Source organism: Pocillopora damicornis, chromosome 13, assembly GCF_964200805.1.
Source record: "Pocillopora damicornis chromosome 13, jaPocDami1.2, whole genome shotgun sequence".
Classification (NCBI taxonomy): domain Eukaryota; kingdom Metazoa; phylum Cnidaria; class Anthozoa; order Scleractinia; family Pocilloporidae; genus Pocillopora; species Pocillopora damicornis.
Window position 1 is genome coordinate 5,538,191 of NC_142682.1, and position 6,902 is coordinate 5,545,092.

The 6,902-nt window shown below is 37.7% G+C and overlaps 1 long non-coding RNA gene across 1 annotated transcript; it reads right to left on the reverse strand.

Moving 5' to 3' along the window:
• Positions 1-2,212: 2,212 nt before the first annotated feature.
• LOC149035130 (uncharacterized) lies at positions 2,213-6,894 on the reverse strand. The gene is made up of 2 exons (XR_016182331.1): positions 6,800-6,894; positions 2,213-6,344 (listed from the first exon to the last, which is right to left on the reverse strand). It is a non-coding gene; the product is annotated as an uncharacterized LOC149035130 (long non-coding RNA).
• Between the last annotated feature and the right edge of the window lie 8 nt (positions 6,895-6,902).

Consider the following 6,902-nt stretch of genomic DNA (forward strand, 5'->3'; position numbering starts at 1 on the left):
GGTCGAAGATTTGTTCTCCTCGCTTGTGGGGCGTTCGTCACAGATGTCATGTTACGCATGGTCTTCCTATCTGCTGCATGCTTGCTGATAACCCTCCATCATGTTTTGAAGAATCCTTGTCGACATCCCATGGCGAATGATGCTGAAACATTTTTTCTTGTGACCTTATCTCTCGTTGTTATCATCAATCTGACCAAAGCAACTACATTATCATTTGGTATCACGACTGACGGGCCGAGCGGGGCTTATCTGAAAGGTCTGGAGTGGTTTGAGGTGTGTGCCTTGGCATTTGTCCCAGCGTTAATGTCCATATTGATCATATTCGCCATTTTCTCTCAGTTTGTGAGATCTGCTCTTCTTCTGATTGAGAAATGTTTGAGGTGTTGCAGGAAGATATTTTTCTATCCATGGTACGAGGACCAAAAGCAAAGACCTCTCTTGCCTACTGCTGAACAGAACTTTAATTAAACTTAGGATGCTAATATATCATTCCTTGATCATTGACATGATACATTGATAAACGCAATGGAAGAAAATACAATTTTAAAGAGCGCAAAATATGCTATAAAGGTTTGCATCACACTTTTTAGAAGAAAGATGTGAATGGAGTGGATGCTGGCGGTTTATCTTGATGCGATTAATCCTAACTATTGCAATGGAATGGTTTCAAGAATAAAACGAATTTGACTATGGGATTCAAGAGCGCTTTCGCAGTTAAACTCAAACAATTATTCACTTCAGGTTTTGTGAACATTGTTGAATAATCCCCATGGGATTATTCCTCAATATTAACTCTGCCTGACGCGAAGAACTGTAAAGCCCGCGGCATTTCACGTCTCACATCGAAGCGCTAAATTAAGCTTCGTTCATACACATGTCATCAGGTAACTTGTCCAGAATCTAAAATACTACGTTTTTTTTTTACTTTATTATTCGTTCGGTTAATTTTGTTATCACAGTAGCTTTCCCAACTTAATTTGGCTAAAATTAACTAGTCAATCAATAAGTGTAAATGGCACCAGTTTTTTTAAGGATCTGCGAGAAAAAAAACCAATTATTTGGACCTTTCTTGTGAGAGCTCCACCAGACTTTGGGATATCAGTACGTACTATACATTAATCTTACAGTATTTTCATTAGTCTTGGAGTTTGTCTTCCTCTTTCCTCCAATGACACACGAAATGAGGTTAAATTACAGTTGTAAGAGGCTAATGATAGGGATAAAACCTGATTTTGTAACACATATTTGTATGTCCGAATCACTTGGCGTTTGCGACAGGATTAGATTGAAAAAGCTTAGCTGGCAAATAAAAAAATTCTTTTTTTTTGACTGACTTGACTGGTTAGGAGTGAATAAAGAAGGAAAGCATTTAATGCGATTTGTATAAGCGTATAAAACAACCTGTTTTGAATAATTTAAAGTTCATTAATGAAGCATTAAACGGACTTCTTTGTCCTTCGATTGGTAAAAGATCGGATGTTATAAAGACGTCAAAAGGGGAATGGGAAAATGAAATTGGATATTTCCTATTTTCCATATACCATTCCCCCTTCACCATTCCCACTTTATCATTCCCCGTTTCTCCATTTAGAAACATCCGTAAAAGATCTGTCATAGATAATTTCGAATTGTCGGTTATAAAGCATTCATTTCGTATCTTTAGTGATCGACACGGTTTGAGCATATCCTTTAAGTTGGACCCACCTAAATCTTAGATTGAAAATGGCGAAACACTTGAGCAAAGAATTCACATTTTTTTCACACTTAGGAAAAATTGCTAAGGCCCTTAGGATAGAGGGTCTGGATAGGGAGGGGGGGTACAAATGTCAGTTGTCAATTAAAATTTTGGCCATTTATCAGTTCTCAGTTAGATTTAAGGTCATTTGTTTGTTAAATGACTGTTAATAGTTAACTTGGCGAGTTAATTATTACTTTCCGACCCTCTTTTTGGCTAAAAAGGCACATATAGCGCGAGCTCGAGAATTAAGTCGAAAATTGATACAATAAAATTTCCTTTTTCTCAATTCTGGAATGAAATAATTCCAAGATCTTCCAAGTGACTTTCAGTCTTTGTTTTAAGGGTGTTTAAATAAGTTTCAACTCTTCTCCACACAAACTTCTTCTGCCTGTGCGCAGCATTTGAAACATTCCTTTTCAACCACTTAGCCGGTCAAGATGTTGGAAAGAAGATCGTAAGAAAGAACAAACTTGAGAAAAGTCCTCTAGCACAATATATTAGTTTTATGTTTCCTTTTTACAATGTGTCGGTTGCGATTGGCTCTGGTGAAATGATCGGAATGGAATGTTCTTTAGTCTACTTTTTAGTAAGGCTATTAGAGATATCTACCGTAAGCGTACCTTAAAGATCCAAGCGGAAATGGGCGCAAATCGGCCGCACGGATCTAGAAACCGTAATTGGGGTAAGATAATCATCCTCTCGGTCAGAGAAGTCGTTTTCTGAGTATGCTGATGTTCGCACCTTCAGCGATACAGTCGTTAAAAAATGACATGTGTCACATTCCCACCTTCTGAAGTAGCTTGAACGGCTCCTTTGTCGCTGCAGAGCCCTATTGGTTGATCTCCAGGTTAAAATCGTTCCCCAGTCCCGTTAACAAGTCCACTTTGGTGGAATCTTGTTTCTTCGTTTAAACGGCCGGTGGTAAAGCCCCTGCCTTGTCCTTGGTAGTTTTGCCCGAACTGCTCTTTGCCTCAACGGACGATACTTCTCCACAATTCTCTCATAGCACTTTCAGTCTCGAGTTGACCTCTTCCAATGGTAGAGGTCGCATTGTGATATTGTCATTTACATAAGATACTTTGTCTACGGCATCTTGAAGAGATGTGTGCTTTCTCTATGCTTTGGGCTCTGATAACAAAACTGTTACAGATACTTCCATGGACTTGTAAGAACGACACAGTACCACTGAGTCCCGATAATAGTTTATGCAACCTGTAGCAACTTCCGATACGAAAAGAATCTTCTCCATAGAACAGATGCCATGAACTTGCGCAAAAGGACACGTTTCATCCGTTCCATCACTTGCTCCTTCATAACCAGAGCCCATCAAGGTTTTAACGTTTTACTCAGAACATTTACTCGATCTCCTGAGTCAGTGAACGCCATCCCGTCTTCAAATTCACAAGGTCTTTTGATTCCTATACAAGACTCCGAGTTGTTCTTTAGAAGTGGGTCAACTTCTAAGCTTATAGGCTTGCAAACATAAAGTTCACCGTCTAGATCGAATGCTGCAAAGTAAGCTCTTTGTGAAAGAACTTCCTTAGATATGACATTCGAAATGCTAGTCGGGTAGGTCACGAGTTTGAGTCCGGTACCAGCAATGCCAACTCCATTGCAGTGTAATGTCACTTGTATAATTCCTCTCTGGGCATCGTCTGCACACAACAGAATGTCTTCACTTGCAGCACAGATTGAAGTTGGCTTTTATAAAGGAGGGCGAACCTGGACAAGCTTCGAGTTTCCGAATTCAACGGCTAAAGTTTGCAGATGGGTGTACAATCGTTTTCGTAGAACGGGTACTGTCATTACAGCTACTTAGACATGGAGATTTACTGGACAACTCCTGTAGACCAAGGAACAAAATAAGGTGCTTTTTCAGCTCCAATACAGTGTTTACATTATTAATAGGAATGCAGCTTCTGTGACGCTTATGTGCCCTTTCCGAATCAATACGATAAAAGCTTACAACAACTTTTAAAATACCAGCATTAACAGCCATGGCTTAAGTCGACGAGTTGGGTATCAAAGATCATATGACCAATATGTGACATTACCTTGATATGGATGGTCCATGCGGTAATTATTAACGACATGTGACACTCTTGCGTACTCTTACTGGTATGTAATAAAAAACGTACTTTTATTGGACAAAATAAGTCAACTGTCCCTATTTTACATCCAGTTTTTAGGATATTTAGGGCGATCCGGTCTTTTGTTAGCGGTCAGTAAAAGCCCATTACAAATGCCAGTTGTCAATTAGATTTTCAGCGATTTGTCAGCTAAAAATTTAGGCCATTTGTCAGTTGTCAGTTAACCCCATCCAGACCTTCAAGATAGGTTTTTCTCTTGAATGTTTTTGCGGGGACTTATTCGTATTTGCTGAGATCACTTTCTGAAGGAGCTTAGACACCGGGCTCAATTAGGTAACCAAGCCTTCTGATGATTTGTTAACAATTTTACACCTCCCCCAAATGGTTGAAGTGCCATTGGAGGGGGACAGGGAGGGGAACATTGTTGTTACTTGCGCGAGAAAAAACAAATGGGAAGTTATCTAATAACCCTATTTTTTTTGTGATTTTCGCGGGAAAGAATATTACCTTATCTCGCTGCGCTCCGTTCAAATATGAATCTTCTGCCTTTGGCTAAAATACGCTTTCTTCGTGAATTCTAAAAACTACTCACGGTCAAATGGAACCAAAGGGAATTTCAAACGTAGGAAATACTTGCCTCTGAATAGTGTCTTACAAGCTCTGCTCTCGGTGACATGTTTTTCCGAAGGACTCGCTGGATTGCAGTACAATCGCAAGAAGTGCACCTCATCGAGTACAGGTCTTGAAAATGTATTCAACGTTAAAAAAATCCCAGCAGGCAAACAACATTAACCTCTCGGTGAACTGCGTAATTGAACCAAGTACTTTTTCTAATGGACCACAAAATTCGTCACAAGTGTAGTAATCCGCTTATTAATTCTTGACATTAAGCTCATTTCGACTTACTAAAGCAATTGGTATCAATCATATTAAAATACGTATTTGACAACTTGATAATCTTGTTAGAACATCATAGGAAGTTGTACCTTTAAAGAAGCTACGAGTAAAATCTTTAAGGCCTTTTCACTGTTTCTAGTGGTAAATTTATATTAACCGTGGAAGATTTGCATGTCTTAGTTATTTGCTTGATTATTTTTTGACGCTGTTGTGTTGAGCATCCATCTGAAGTGTATGTGTATGAGTGCTCAGGGTGCAAAGAGTGAAAACGGTACGAAAACCTAATAATTTCGATCCCTCCACCCCTCCCATCCCAACCCTCAACAAAAATGAGCAGTTTCTGGACCATATTGACTTAAAATTTTACACTTGATAATTCCTAAATTGACTGATGCCTCACACAAGAGAAAATTATATCATAACTGTGCACCACTAAGGCCTTGCATTAATAAAAAGGCTATTCTGGTATGTTTCACTAATTACTCTAAGTCAAAAAAGATGGAAAAATTGAATAATTATTATTATTATTATTAACATTGTTATCATTATTATTATTGTGATACACACTCTTAAACAAATTTGAAACTTTACCACTCCCCTCCCCCAAAGCAGCTACAAGTATACAATGGGCCTTGTTAAAAGTCCTCACTGTTTAATGCCTCAAGGCTTGCTGGTTTGGCAGTCAGTGGAAAAGTAATAAAAGAAATACATTCAGTTACATTTAAATAATTATACTTAAGATTTAAATATCAATTCTAACTGAGCAATGACCCAGGATATGGAAAACAAGACATTGATTGCATTATATTAGGTGGCTTGATCCAAATGAGCCAAGCAAGCTTTCTTTTTTGTTTGGTACATAATCATAAAAAAGCCCCATATTCTGTAATTGTAAGTCATAAAGTGAAATTCAGGGCTGGGTTGTTCAAAGCTGGGTTAAGATAACCCAGGGTTAGGGTAAAATCTGATTTCAGATCTGATAGCTTTAAAAGAAAATTTGGTCAAATACTTATTGTCTAAAATATGACTCTTTGATGCTCTAAAAAGAACACAGGACATTAACCCAAAAAGGCTTTTTGAGTAAAGGAATAAAGAAACCCAGATTAAAGTTTTAACCCTAGGTTAGCGCTAATCAGCTTTTGAATAACTGGGCCCAGTAATCTAACTATTTACAATAGACCTAACTGCAGTTTTCAACACCACCTTGATGGGTTGGTGGGCAGGCATGACCTTACAGTATTTGTATGAGAATCCAATATCAAATAATCTTTGTGAATTATATTAGGTGGCTTGATGCAAATGAGCCAAGAAAGCAATTTTTTTTGTTTGGTACACAATCATAAAAAAACCCCATATTCTGTAGTTGTGAGTCATGGAGTGAAATTCAGTACTTAACTATATTCAGTAGACCTTACTGCAGTTTTCAACACCACCTTGATGGGTTGGTGGGCAGGCATGACCTTGCAGTATTTGTAAAAGAATTTAATGTCAAATAATTTTTGTGAAAATTCTGTTATGATAAAAATATCAGTAATATGGCAAACGTAAGCAACAGTTGTACACGTTACAGGGAAAGGATTCTTCTGTAAAAAAATTTTCTTCTTGCACACTAAAATTTCCTGAAAAAAGTAACAGACAATGCATGGAAAATCTATTACAAGCAACAGGGCAAATTCAAGGACAGGTACAGCCATAGCCACCATGAAGTAAGCATCTCTACCACTCCCAAAATGCATTATCAGTTGCCTCAGATGTCCAAGCAGTCCAGGGAACAATTTAAACATTGGCTCAGTTTTTTTTAATCAGACTAATTGTTGCTCAGAGTGCATTATTTCATGACAACGTACTTCAACAAGTTAGGTCTACACATAGTATATACCACAAAAGCAAATGATTTCTGGTGTTATCGCTAATTGAGATATTAGATCAAGAAAGTATAAGGTTATTAATAAAGAGTTAAATTTTAGCTGCAAGCTTTTCGAGTTTTTAATTTGACAATTCACTGTACGTTGTAAAATTACACAGTAAAACACTAAATTTAGGTTGTAAAACACTAAAATACTTACTTACTTACCTTTCGGTCTCAAAACGTTTTTTTCTTTACTGCTTTAAAAATTTGAGCTTGTGTCTACTGACGAAAAAGGTCACGCAAGCAAGAAAAGGCTTGGGCATAAATT